General features: G+C 54.5%; 1 long non-coding RNA gene across 1 annotated transcript in view; it reads right to left on the reverse strand.

Annotated features, from left to right (window-relative positions):
- Positions 1-2,467: 2,467 nt before the first annotated feature.
- The window catches only part of LOC112995093 (uncharacterized), a 30,156-nt gene continuing 18,226 nt past the window's right edge, over positions 2,468-14,397 (reverse strand). The window contains exons 2-3 of the long non-coding RNA XR_010385357.1: positions 4,813-7,076; positions 2,468-4,572 (exon numbers count right to left, since the gene is read on the reverse strand). This is a non-coding gene — a long non-coding RNA (uncharacterized LOC112995093). The remainder of the gene's footprint in view (positions 4,573-4,812; positions 7,077-14,397) is intronic.

Here is a 14,397-nt window from a genome sequence, read left to right on the forward strand (position 1 = left end):
AATAGCTGCAGCTCTCCCAGAATAGGGGCTTTAAAAGATCAGTGTCAGCTGCAGGCTGGATTTTAGGTGCTTTCAATGCGTAAAATGGGTTTAGGACTTCCAAAAGACTTGAAGACGAAAATTTTCCGTGTCCCGTCAGATTTGCACGTGTCCCTGCATGCGCAGGAATCCCTGATTCTGTTCTGTGCTGGGCAGAGGTGCTGCTGGATCCGAGTGGCACCATAAGGACCCGTCCTTTGCCCTTTTTGGGGGAAGAGGCTGGAGCTGGGAAGTCATGGAGATAAAGCGAGCTTCTCATGCATCCCTGTTCCTTATCGAGAGCAAAGCAATCCCTGTTGCTCTCTGCGAAAGTCTTTCCTCATTAGCGGGTAGCGAGTTGCAAGAAGCCGCTGTTCCTGGCCCTTTCCATGGCAGCGCTGTGGCCAGCGAGGAAAATCCACTGCTGCCTTCCAGCAAACGACTTTGGGCCCACGAAGGATCTGTCAAACCTTCATCCTCCTCAGCTTCCCTTCAGGTTTCATATTCGTCAAGAAGATGGAGCAAGAGGGGACTCGAAAGCGCGTCAGCGGGAGCTGTTTGGAGGCGAATTCAATAAGTGCCGCTCAAACAGCCTTGAAGGATGCAAAATATTGCTCGTTCGGAGAAGTTCGGGAAATTAGGTGGTGGTGTCCGCCCCCGCTGACAAGTGACTTTCTGCCACCTCCCAGCCCTGACGGACAAGCGGCTGGAGGATGCCAAAGCCTCTGAGATGTTTGGGGGATGCTGGTTATCTCGTGGGTGGTTTGCAGGGCTCAGGGAGGGACGAGGGCTGGATGGGGACAAGGACAGAGCAGGGAGGCGGTGGCTGGGGACACTAGGGCTGTTTCCACCTTGCCACTGATTCCGGGAGGGGACGACCACGGCGTTCTGACATCCGCATCCCTAACGGAGGCAGCTCCATGTGACCGTCGCGGTCCCAAAGCTGCTGGTGACGCTGCTGGGCTCAAACTGGGACGATGCTGAGCTCAACCGGGTGACACGGTGCCAGATGAGAGCGGCTCGCGCGGCAAGACGAGGGGCCAGCTCCTGCCACCGCCTTCGGCAGGAGCACCAACGTCTTCTTTAGACATGGTGCAGCCCAGTGAGGTGCGATTTCTGCCCATCGTCTCCCACCAGCTGCGGGGCCAGACCGGACGGTGGCGGGGGGGGACCTGCAGCCGGGGAGCTCCGGGCTCCATTTCTTCCACGTCCCAACTCATCCTCCGCCTTCCCAAGCCAACTTTGTCCCCTGATGTCAGGAGCTCCTCTCCCCCCTGCATTTACCCCTCTCTGAGGTAGCTGGCTGCAGAGCTTCTTCCTATAGGCGCAAGTCCTATAGGATCCATTCCTATATGATCCATTCGTATACAATCTATTCCCATACAATCTGTTCCTATAGGATCCGTTCCTATGGGAACTATTCCTACGCAACCTGTTCCTATACAATCTGTTCCTGTAGGATCCATGCCTATACAATCTGTTCCTATACAATCTGTTCCCATAGGATCCATGCCTATACAGTCTGTTCCTATACAAGCTAGTCCTACACGGTCTGTTCCAACAGGACCCGTTCCTATAGGATCCATTCCTACAGGATCCATTCCTATATGATCCATTCCTATATAATCTATTCCCATACAGTCTATTCCTATAGGATCCATTCCTATGGGAACTATTCCTACACAACCTGTTCCTATACAATCTGTTCCTATAGGATCCATGCCTATACAGTCTGTTCCTATACAAGCTAGTCCTACACAATCTGTTCCAATAGGACCCGTTCCTACAGGATCCATTCCTACAGGATCCATTCCTATATGATCCATTCCTATATAATCTATTCCCATACAATCTGTTCCTATAGGATCCGTTCCTATGGGAACTATTCCTACACAACCTGTTCCTATACAATCTGTTCCTATAGGATCCATGCCTATACAATCTGTTCCTATATAAGCTAGTCCTACATGGTCTGTTCCAACAGGACCCATTCCTATGGGATCCATTTCTACAGGATCCATTCCTATACCATCTGTTCCTATAGGATCCTTTCCTATGGGATCTATTCCTATACGTTCTGTTCCTGGAAGAGCCATTCCTATGGGAGCTCTTCCTATACTCTCTCTTCCTGTAGGATCCCTTCCTATATGGTCTATTTCTACAGGATCTTCTTCTATAAGATCCATCTCTATAGGATCTGTTCTCCCTTCCTACGGTTGTCCTCCAGGCTCTTCTATTCCTGCTCAAGCGGACGCACCGGCTGACGGGGATCGGGCCGGGTTTATGGAGGTGGCACGGATCGGGGACGGGTTTTCCAGCTGGGAAGAGCCCCAGGACCCGGGGGGCTGCTGCCGAAGGGATTTTGCAGCCTGATTCCTGATAGGAGACAGCAGGAAGAGGGGGAAAGCCGGGATTTCAGCTGTTTTGGCCCAAGAGATTGCCAAATCAAAGCGATGGCCAAAACAGCACACTCTCACCCCCCAGTTTTCCCCCTTAGCAGCAAGAAGATGCTAGTTGAGGAGCACGGCCAGGTTTGCAAGCGGAAAGCTCTATAAAGATCCAAACATTATTGCTGTTGCTGTTATTATTTTTATTTAAGGGCCATGGCCACCACGGGGGAATAGCGCTGTCCTCATGCCATAATATTTAAAAAATGCATTGGTGTTTACTGTGCAATCATGTTGACTCTTCAGCTGAGAGGAACTTTCGTTTCTAAATGATAACCTTTCTTTTTATGGCAACAATTATGCTAACGATAACATTATTAAACTGCATGGGAATGACCCCTAAATCACATCAGAAAGTTGCCCCTTCAAGAAAATCGCAGTCCATCGGATAATTCAGCACTGGAAAACACACTCTGGCTAAATTGATCAGTCGAAGGAGTCATACGTCCCCCACCCCTGATGACTGCGAATTTGGCGGATATATATTTTTTAAGAAGATTATTTATGGTTTATTTTAGACACCAGATCATTTGGCGCTTGTTTCATCAATTTGTCACTGTTTTTATTGTCACCAATTGCCCATAACTGGAGTGCATTTAAAATGTCATTGATCTTGATATTATGGTGTCATAATATGACAGTAATAGTTGTATCTTGTACAGAAAGCCCACTTCCTAAGATTGATGGCTTTCACCGTACCAATTATATTCTGTCCATCTAAGTGATAAAGAGAGCGTTGGAGGCATTCAATAGATAAATTAGATATCTTTTCAATTATTCCCTTTATTTTATAGGGTCACGTGCCTGATTAACAACTTTTTACTTCTGTTATTAGCCAGCAAATTTTCGATGTTCACTCCGCGTGTTTTAATTTTGCGGATATAATGAAAGATGTGGAAGGCTCCGCGCCGGGCTCTGTAATTGTCTCCAATCCTTCTTGCTGCGCGAGTCTTGCTCTCCCTGGAAGTACATGTGTTTCTCTCCTTTTCTTCAAGATTAAGGCGAGCGGGGAAAAAAATACCCTTCTGCTGGCATCCGGCCCGAACTGTGATCTCAGCCCGGTCCAGCTGGAGCGGTTTCCGTCGAGGCTTTGCTCCGTGTTATCTCAGCGAATTAGAGGGAAGGTTCTGGTATGCGGAACGTCCCGTGTCAGGGAGCGAACAGGTCTCCGGGGAGCCGAACGCGAGGCCGTCCAGCTCGGGGCGGGCGTTGAGAGCTCGGCCGAGGGGCGGCAGCCGGCTCCGCCGACTCCTGCTCTGCTCCGGGGGAAGGCAAGGGGCCAAGCCGGCCCCGCGCTGGGATCGCGCCGCCCTCGCCCCTGGCTGTCCCGTTTTAGGGAATCGCGGAGTGGTTGAGGTTGGACCTCTGGAGAGCGTCTAGTCCAAGCCCCTGCTCAGACAGGGTCACCTAGAAGGGGTTGCCCAGGACCGTGTCCAGACGGCCTTTGAGTATCTCCAAGGATAAAGCCTTCACAAGCTCCCTGGGCAACCCGTTCCAGGGCTTTGGGGAGAGCGGGGTAGCTTCCAGGGGGATCTGCTCATCTCCCTGCCCTCCGGACGGGAGGACTTCAACCCTTGTGCCGAGGGGTCACTGCCTCTGGGGAGCAAGTCAACCCATTTTTCTCCCGTGCCCACCCAAGGATGGGCCAAACCCCTCTGAGATGCTCCCCCTCGGCAGCCAAGCAAGCCCTGAGGACCAGCTTAGGCCAAGACCTGGCTCCTCAATGGCCCCACCGAGGTGAGGTTAGGTGGGACCTCGTCTTCTGGACAACCAAAATGGCTCAAGACGACGGCCAGGCTGATGGCAAAGGGATGACGACGTCTCACCCTGCTCCAACCCTGCCCTGACCACGTCCCTTCCACGAGCCAAGTGGGATGGGAGGATCTGCAGTTTATTTCACACGGGGCCCCTGGAAAGAGCTTTTTCCTTTTTCCGAACCTCCTGCCCTGGATATGCCGGACTAGCCAGGAAGGGACCTGATCCAGCCTGGCGACGTCTGCGTTCCCACCGAGCACGGCGCCGATCCGTGCGCGTGTTTGGAAACACTGTGCCGGCGAGCAGCGAGCGGGTCTGCCGTTGCCACAGAGATGCAGTTCCTCTTCTGGATCTGGGAAACACAAAGAACAATTCAGGTGGAGTTACCGTGCAGAGATTTATTGCGTACAGGGGAAGCACGTGGGACTGGACGCCAAAGCATGAATCAAAGAGGGACAGCCTGGATGTATTTACATTTGTGCCGCGCACGCATGAATATTGCAAGGAGAACACAAAGTCACTGAAAGCTGGTTTGCTAAGGAGAGCTTCAGTGTGTTTGTGTCAGCAGGTCTGGGTGGGCTCTGCGACTTACTGGGGGGCAGCTGTTAATTTTATGGGTTCAAAGGAAATCAGAGGGATAATTGTGAGGGTGAAGTTGGTATTTCTGCTGCAGGGTTTCTCCTGTCTGGGCCAGGGGACACATCTGAGAGCAAGGTGTTTAGATACAGTAGTCGCTGGGGATGGCGAGTCCATCGCAGCTCTTGGGCCTCGCGGCAGCTGGTTGCACGTGTTGTCAGGGAATTCTTCTCCAGTCCCACCTTAGTATCCCAATTCTCAGCACCTGCAAAACCACAGGAGCAGGATCCGACACCGCCGCAGGCTCTGCGGTGCTGACCCCACGGCCGGGCTTTGCTCCTCGCTGCCCGCCTGTTCTCCAAGGTCAACGTGGTCCTTCTCCGTGCTCCGTGGTGACACCGGGCAGTGGCCTGTCCCACCAGCCCGTCCCCCACCAACAGCTCTCCACCGTCTCCCCAGCCCGGGGGGGACTGTGGGGGCCGAGTGTCTTGGGAGGGAGGTGGGGAGACGTGGGCTGGGGGTCAGGGTGTCCAGCTCTGAAGAGGGGCCATGGGAGAAGGAAGAGGGACCAAGGATTTAACCACGTGCCTTGGGCACCCCAGCACTCATCCCGGCAAGGACGGATGGGGGGACGGACTTTATGACCCACATCTTTGCCTCTCGGCAGATTTCGGGCCTGTCCTGCCAACAAGTGTCCCATTCCTGCATGGAAATGGCCAAATCGCAACCGTGACCTAGAGCGGACATTTTTGTTCTCCATGGGGGCTTTCTGGAAAGACTCGTCCCCTGCTTGTGACGAATGAATTTTTAATGGAGAGAAATAGGCCCCCCGTTCTAAGTGAAATGTTTCCACGGTAGCTGATGATTTAAACAACTTTAAATCCATTAAGCAAAGGGGGGACGTGGAACTTGAAGTCTCATTCATTTTGAGAAGTGGCTGGCCCAGGGTAAACATGACGTTAAGTAGCCATCTGAGCATTGCTAAAACATGCATTTGCCTTTGTAATAAAATGTTTTTAAGAGATAGTAATGGTTACCTTGAGAGTGGTTCATATTAGATGCATTTAACATCCCTCTGCTGAGATACTTCAATATCTGTCCATCAACTAATGGAAAGAAGACATTTAGAAGACGTGAAGACAGCAGTAATATTTTGACCGTATTTGGAGGATACCTCGGGTTGTGCAAGGAGCTGTGCCAGCTCCAGCCCTAATTCCAAAGCCCAGACTTTCCTCCATCTCTTTTGGTCTTGGATGGACGGAGATCAGAGCCATGTGCGTCATAAGAAAGAGCAACAAGGTGATCAGAAATATTTGACCGGCCTCTGAGTCCAGCGAGGGCTTTGCATCTCCACCACTAACAACAAAAAGAGAGAGGTTAGACTGGAGATTATTGGGTTTCCATGAAACAGACCTAAAGATGGTCCATCAAAGCTAACGGAAACATTGAGTTCGCTCTTAGCTTAGATTAATTTAAAAATGTTGATAACCCATCCTACGTTCAGGAATTTGGGCTTCTTGACAAGTTATCAGGAACCTTGCGATAGAGGCACCAGACCCTGCCTCGACACAGGGGAGGGAGGACAGGAGTCTCAATCTTCCCTGGAAAGATAAAGTTTCTCCTCCTTGTAGCTGGAGAAAACCCATCTCTAAATCCTCAAAACTAAGGAGGCAAAGAGCCTCCAGGGGCACCAGGTAATTCGCCTCCGGAATTTAAAGCAAATCTTATGATTTTAATGTCCAGGCTTGATGAAGCACGGAAACATTTGCATAACTTTAAGCATGTGCTTAACACCTCACATGAGCTTAGTGCTGCCGAGCAGGAATGCGGGCAAGGACGGTTTTTCCTCCCCTAATTCTCCGTTGCCGAAGGAGCGGAGCAGGGAAGCGGCGTGAGCCAAGAGCTTTACAAACAGAGCTGACGCCACCGCAAGATTTATGGGAAGGGGAAAGGACCTGTTTTCCTTTCCGTGATTAATAAAGAGAAGACAAGAAACCTCCACAAAGCCTTTGTGGAGGCATTTCCTCTCTTGGTGCCCAATCTGATGGGGTCATTTACAGCCAAATTCCAGGGTGATCTCAGCCCTAGATATCAGCTCCTCTGGGGGTTGGAGGGTCCCATCCTGCTCTCGGTATCCGGAGGGGTTCAGCTCGACTCCCGCCGTTGATGGCCACATCTCGTCACTGAGTCAATGGCTGTAGCTGCATGAGACACTGGTCGCTGCGGCAAAGGAGGCTGGAGAAGTCTTTTCCCTCCAGCTTGCTCCAAAATTTGACAGCCCTGGTAAAACATTCAGAGGATCACGGTGTAAAGGAGGGTGGTGAAATGACGTGGCTTGAGAAGAACTCTGCCGAAACCAGGGCCCCAGAGACAGTCACCTAACAGAAACAGCGGCCGAGAATGAGTAACTGCCTACGCCAGACTCCTGTTTTGACAGTTATGGCATCGTCTGTGGAGTGGGAGACCAAAGTGGGGTGAAATTCCCACGTCAAGCAGGGAAAAGGCTGGCTGGTTCCCAGGTCTCGCTCTGGACACGATGGGGGAGCAGAACGGGGCTGTGGAGCCATCGAGTGCGTTTGGGCTGAGGGGCCTGGGGGAAGGCTGGTGCCTGTGTCTGGAGACCCATCTTTGGGGCCTTTGCATCACCCCTGCAGAGCTACGGTGACCGTCACCAGCCGTCCCATCAACCCCACGTTGGACTCCAGCCTCTGCAGACGGCTCCCAGTTGTGACCCAGGCTGGAAAACCCACCCCAAAGGCTGTGCGTCCCGCTGTGCCCTTCCCCAGCAGATGAAAAGTCCCCCAGAGAACACATTAATCAGCGGAAGGACCTTCTCCCGTCGAGGACCCATGGGGTTCACTGACGGTCTCGGGGACCACCAGGCGCAGATGCTCCGAGGGAGATTCCCTGGGTCACTCCGCCGGGAGCGTAGCTGCATCACTCACAGCCCTGTCCTTGCCTACCCTTCGGTCTCGCCTCTCGCCGCCGAACGCGTTATGAAAGACCTCTCGGGGCGGCCACAACTCACCGGGGTGGCAGGACGGCAGCTCAGCATATGGCTCTGGCAGAGAAACGGTGATCCGCTGCGAGGGATCACAGCGAAACCCGAACGGAGAAACGACACTGTAATTCTTACCTTGAGGTTACCGGCCAAGCGGCTTCCCCCGTGGCACATAGATCAACTCAAGGTGCGAATTTAAAGTGGGCGAGTTAAATTACATTAAACCTGTGCATGGACCTTCTCATTCAAAATCCAGCCAGCCTTAATTCGGTTTAGCTTTGCGAATTAAACTAAACTGAATTAAACCAACTCTAATTTTGAATAAGTGTCCAGAAAAGGGCCTCATGTGCTCTAACTAATCCACTTTAAAAGCTGATTTGGATTAATGCTGATGAATGTCCCCATACAGATATGTCTCAGCGCTTCTGGGCTTGCCTGCTCTGCAAACGCTCCACGCGGCGAGCTGCGGCGAGGATTTACAGCACGCCAGCTCCCCCGTACCCATCTCCCACGTGGACCCTCTCCAAGAGCATGGGCTGCCCCGTCCTTCCAGGGGATGCTGAGCCTGGGATTTGGCTGCTTTCCCGAAGGATGGGGTCCTCTGGCTTCGCCAACTGACCGGCACCAGGTTTGGCCAGGTGTTCGGTCCCATTCAGTCAATGGAAGGAGGTGAGCGGATCTGGAGGACTCGGTACGCGTATTTTGGACACTGATTTGAAGATTTCTCGTTCCCAGTAAAGGATTCCCAGAGGACTTTCAATGAACCCCTGGATTTAGCACTTCCTTACGACCTGGAGGTGCTTGTCTCTCTCCATTGACCATATGGAAGAGTTTGGGCATGAAACTCCTAAATTGAGGTGACTATCGAATGACTAACGTGATGTAGATGAAAAGTGTCCCCACAACAAATTGACACCATAAAATCACCCTCCCTGCCCCAAATGAGATCAGGTGCAACCGGGATCCCTTGCTCCCTCTCAGCCTCTGCAACGCCGCAGCTGTTTGTGCAAGGCAGGGGTGAGGGAACGCGCAAAAATTCCCACATTGACACAGTCGTGCACACGCGTCCTACCACCCGCACGAGACCCTGGAGGATCCAAACCCGAAGCAGCCTCTCCTCTTTCCAAAAACAGCTTGGCGACATTTCTCCGTGGCAGGGGAGGAGTATATCCCCTTGACTTTGTCCTTTCAGAGCCTGCCGGCACGTTAATAGCTAATCCTGTGACCGTCGGCTTCATTTCTCTTGCAGAACAGCCAATTGGCAATGGATCAATAGAGGGCAAGCTGGTAGGACAGCGTCAAAAAAATGATTTCCCGCTGGGTAGGAACGTGAAAACAGCAGAGAGCAGAGCACCTCGCCGCCCTGCAGCCCGGGGATGGGCTTTTCCCCATCGCAAAGGTCAGGGTGAACCACCTCCCTCTCCATCTAGGCTGGTCCGTAGACCAGCCTTTCAGGTGGTGGAGGCTGGTTGGATGTTTTTGTCCTCTCCTTGCTCCTTCCCTCTTGCTGTGGGCTGCCGTGATCGCTCATGTGGCTACGCACCGAGTGGATCAGGCAAAAAATTCAGATTAAAGCCAGCTCAGCAGATCTCTGTCCCACCAGAACCCCAAGGGTTTGTCAGAGCCTGTCCAGCACCATGTCCTTATCTTCTGCACAGTCTCACGGAGGTTGGCTAGCTCCAGGCAGGGTGTTGAAGTGAAGGAAGGCCTGGGGAAAGCAGAATGGTTTCTTCCAGCACCGGCGGGTTTTGCTGATTTACATACTCAGAAAATGTTGGCCTGGAACAGTTATCTGAGCCCCAGAGTCAATGGTGAAAGATGGACTACTCCAGGGGTGGGTTCTCTCTCCTGTCTTACACATCCCTTTGGAGGAGCAACGTGTAAGCTCCCATCTCTCTCCAGGACCAGGAGAGGGAGACCAAATTAGACTGAGTTTTTAGACTTGAGACATGAGATTAGCCCAGCCTGAAAGCTCTTCTCCCAGCTTCGATGGGCTGTGGATTGGGTCCCGCACTGGGGACTTGCCTGCAAGGGAACACTGAGGAAGGCAAATCTGCATGAACTAAGGGTTTGAGTTTAAAGTGCATCCAAGTGCGTTTGAAGTGCATGTAAAATGCATGCCAAGTGCACTCCGGTAAGAACAAACGTGCTCCTCGGTCAATGGAACGTAATTTATTTCCAGTCCCCTGGCGTTTCGGTCAGGATCCATCTCTCTTTACCGGAGATGCCCACAGGTTAGCTGGGAAGAGCTCGTCGTCTCAGCTCCTCCGGGCTTGCGGGAGAGAGAAGAGCATCTCCCTCGGCAGGGGCGATTCCCTGCCAGGCTCCTGAGCTTACGGTACTCGGCAAATCGCTTCCTGGAGCTGCCTCGCATTCCCCGCTGGGGCTGGCAGGAGGTTGGACACCTCGTTGCGGTGAAGTAACCAAGAGGTGTCCAACGCTGGTGGAGCATCCCACCTTCGTAGTGACCGCTCGGGCTGACCATCCGTGGTTTCCCCGTGGAAATGCACCCCGGGACAGGTCGTGAGTCACTGCCGAATCGGGTGGACCTCAAGGCTGACGGCGGGGTGAGGATCTGCCTCTTTGGGAGGCAAACTTGAATCATGAGCCGTGGAAGCAAGAGCAGCAGCCGGGATTGCAACGAGCTTGGTTTTGGCCACGGCGTTTCCAAATTAGACTTCTCCCTCGCGGCCGGCCAGGAGGTACCGCTCGGACCCTCCCGTCCGCCCCAGCCCCGGAGCAGAGCCCCGCCGCGCAGCCCGGTGAGGGTCGGCGTCCCCATCTCTCCTCACCCACGTGCCCGGGCGCAAAGCAGGCGAGAAGACGAGCTGCCGAGAGACGGGCCGGAGATACCCCCCGGTTCCCAGGCTCCGTCCACACCGCTCGCTTCTCTGCGGCCCCAAAATAAACAAGGTGCCGGCTTGGAAAAACGTGCAGCATCCTCACGGATTTCAGTGCATCGACATCCCCTGGATCAGGCCTGCCTCTGGAGCAGGACGAGGCAAAGCTGCCAACTTTCCCCTTCTCCTAGGAATTTCCCAATGGAAATTTGGCCCTTTTTAAGGGCAAAGCCAGCAATGCTGCTGGTGTGAGCTGCTAACTCCCCAAATTCACGTGAAGCCCTGGGAAAGCCGGCGCTCACGTGCAAAGCGCGGCTTAAAAAAGATGAGCAAGCAGAATAAAGCAAAGAAATGCAATTGAAACCCCGCTCTGTTTTCCAGGGGGAGCAGAAGGGTGGGAAGCAGCTGAGCTCTCCTAAACCCGGGCAGGTTCGACGTGAAGCTCGGCTCTTCGGGGAGGTTTTCCCATGCCGACGTGGGCGTCATCCCCCCGAGCGCTGAGAGCACCCACGTCCCCGCCGCGAGGCCCCGGGAGTCTATTTAATACCGGCAGCGCTTAATAAGGGAGCGAAGCAGCTCGTTTCTGCTGCCTGTCGCTAATTAGTGCGGCGCTCGGTGAATGGCGGCGAGGGAGAGCCGGGCACCGCGGGGAGCTCGTCTCGCCCACGACGCTTAATGAAAGCAACACAGCCCGGCGCGTTATTTAATTTAATAGGAGAATTAATATCTGGATTGAGGGCGATCGCCTCTGCGATCAGCCCTGGAGAGGGATGCAACATCCATCTTGCTTTATGCAGGAGCATCTCGAAGGCGATTTGATTACGCGGTAATAGACCGTTTTTTTTGTCGTTCTTGGGGGTTTTTTTGGTCTCGGTGGGGCGGAGGGCTCTGTTCCCTTCGCCCGGCTCTGGAAGCACGCGAGATGCCTGCTGCTGCACGGCGCGGAGCCACTTGCACGCTTCCGGAGTCGGGATTTCGGCATCGCTGCAAAGGGCTTTGGCGGCCAAGAGCTTTCGATACGCTGGCGAATTAACGGGCCCAAACCCACCGCCGGGTTTGGAGTCGCCCTCTGGGAATCCAGCAAATTTAAGCAGACGTTCGTTGTTAAATCCACCCTTAATAACAGTCCTAAGCAGAATGGCAGATTGGCAAAGTCTGGGTTTCTCTTCAAGGATTCCTCAAACTTTCCGAGCCCAAACCTGCTGCAAACCCAGCTCCGCTCGTCCTGCCGCAGCGTTTGCAATCAAATAAAACGAAGGTGACCGGTGCACGCTCACGCCGGGCTCCTGCACGCTGCGGAATCACACGGCTGTGCCGGGACAACGTAGCTCTCCATCTATATGCACCGATATATAGCTGGAGGTTTATCCCCGCGGACATCGTGCGGATTCCCCGCGGGCCGTGGGGTGAGGAAGCCTCCTCTGGAAACCCTCCACCAGCTTCAGCTCCCTGGAGCCCTCCTGCCTGCGGCGGCCGCGTCAGCTCTGCCCGGATCAGGAGGAATTGAGGTGGAATCGGGTTATTTCGTTGCGGCGGCGAAGCCAGACCCCATGGATGGAGCCGGAACGGGCGCCGGGCTGCGCTGGATCCCGCGTGGTCCATGGGAACCTCCCCGCGGAGGATCTTCGAGCCCTGGAGGGTGCAAAGAGGCGTCGGTGCAATCTGTGGGGACCAACATCTTCTGCTCTCTGCAGTCTGCAAAAGGTCCCCGTGAACCGGCCGGGCTTCACGCAGGCTTTGAACTTGCACACGCAGGCACCCAAAAAACCACCCCCGGAGCTGCCCGGTCAGACCGGCGAGCCGGGGCGATACTTTTGCCCGATGCACCTCCATCACTCCCGGACCGCTTTGCAGCAGCTTGCAGCGGTAAATTTGCCGACCGCGTTAAATCCGTGCATTAAATCTCTGCAAAATGGCATTAAGTCTGTGCATAAAACCGCCTCGCGCCCCTTCGCCTTGCACGGGCACCCGTGGAGTCGTGGGAAACCCATGCACGTGGGAAAAACACCCCCGTGCACGATGCCAACGCGTGCATCCAGCATCACACCACCTCCATAAACGCACGGGAGAGGGAAGACAAACATACGTGTCCTAAAAGAGAGAAAAATCCACCCTATCTGCAATTAGAGGGATTTTTATCCCGTCTTCCCTCATTTTTTTGCCCCCTTTGCAGCGGTCGGCTTGTCCGGTTCTGTTTAAATGACCCTCGTGTAAACGCCAGGAATGTCGCCGGGAATAAAAAAAGGGCCATAAGCGCCGCTCGGCAACTCGTGCCGGGAGAAAAAAAAAAAAAAAGAGGGGAAAAAAGGCTCTTATGGCTCTTTTCCTAAAGTTTGGTGCCGAAGAGGCGCCGGGAAGCAGGGGGGGCATCTCCCTTTCTGCAATATTAATCAGCTAATTGCAATATGCCGGGAAAACTCTTCCTGGGGGACGAGGCAACGCAAGGGGAAGCGGCGTTTTCGGGATCCCGGCGGCAACAAAAGGGCGCTTGGTGCCCGGCAGCGCTTTCCGGGGCCCCCCCGGGGTTTCCCCCCGCCCCGGGGACCCCGCAGCCGGGAAGGGGGGGGGCTTTGTGCGAGGGCGGCGGCGTGCAAAGGCGGAGGGGGAGATGAAAAGGCATCGGAGGCCTTCTGGAAGCGCGGGCTGTCCGGGTGATTAATGGGGGTGAGCGGAGGGTGAGGCCCCTCCTCTGCGAGCGCAGCAAGATGGCAAAGCCATCCGGAGAACAAGAGAGCAGTGTTCGCCGCCAGAGCGGCAAGAAAAAGCCGCTTTATCCCCCCCCGCTTCCAGCCGAACGGCGCCTTGGAAAAACCCGGCGAGCCCAAGGTTCGCCCTCTTCCTCCTCCTGTTTTTTTTTTTTTTTCCCTCCCTTTATTTATTTTCATAAAAATAAAGAAGTGCAACGAGGACGTGCAAATGGCAGCGCGAATTGCGCCGCGCCGCCGGGGTCGGAGCCGCCGGGGAGCCGCCGTATATTTACATCTCTATTTGCTTAGAAAACAATAACCCACTGGGAGGAAGGAGGGAGGCGGCGGCGGAGCCGGTGCGACACGGGCGTCGGGGCAAGGGGGACCCTGCTTTCCTCCCCCCGGCCGCAGAGCCAAAATTTGGGGGATTTTTTGCAAAGCGGCGAAAAAAGCAGTGGTTTTGGGGGCTCTGCAGACCTCCGAAGCCGCTTTGGGGCTCGTGTCTTTGCAAGGATGCTGGTTTTGGTTGCTCCTGCCAAGCCACCCGTGGCCTGCTCAGTGCTGAAGGTCCAATGGTGGGTGGCTGATGGGCAGCGGTCCTTCTTGAGGGGCCTCAAGGGTGACCCCCAAAATGTCCCCACGGATGGGCCAGGTGTGACGCGGCATCAGGTCGCCCGTCCTCCTGGCCGCTCGCCGGAGAGGATGGAGCGAGGCGGGAAGCCGAGGTTGCCCTCCATGTCCACGTCCCTCCCTAACTCAACGCGTTGGAGACCAGAGGGGAGGCAACGGGGAGGCAAACGCGAGATACCGTTGGTTGCACTTTGCGCTCTTTTTTTTTTTTAATGACATAATAGGACCATAGCAATTTTCCCAGCCCGGTTTCCATGGCAGGAGGCCTTCCCAGATGCAGAGCCCTGAGAACGTCCCCCCGGCGCAGGATGTGTGATTAAATCTCAGCTCGGCTGGGGGGAAGATGGGGCAGAGCCGGGGAGGGGGGTCCCGAACCCGAAGGTGGAGCTGGGACTCGGCACAGCTGCAGCCCAGGTTGCGACGGACGCAAGCAGGGCCCCCGG

This window comes from Dromaius novaehollandiae, chromosome 28 (assembly GCF_036370855.1).
Source record: "Dromaius novaehollandiae isolate bDroNov1 chromosome 28, bDroNov1.hap1, whole genome shotgun sequence".
Lineage (NCBI taxonomy): Eukaryota > Metazoa > Chordata > Aves > Casuariiformes > Dromaiidae > Dromaius > Dromaius novaehollandiae.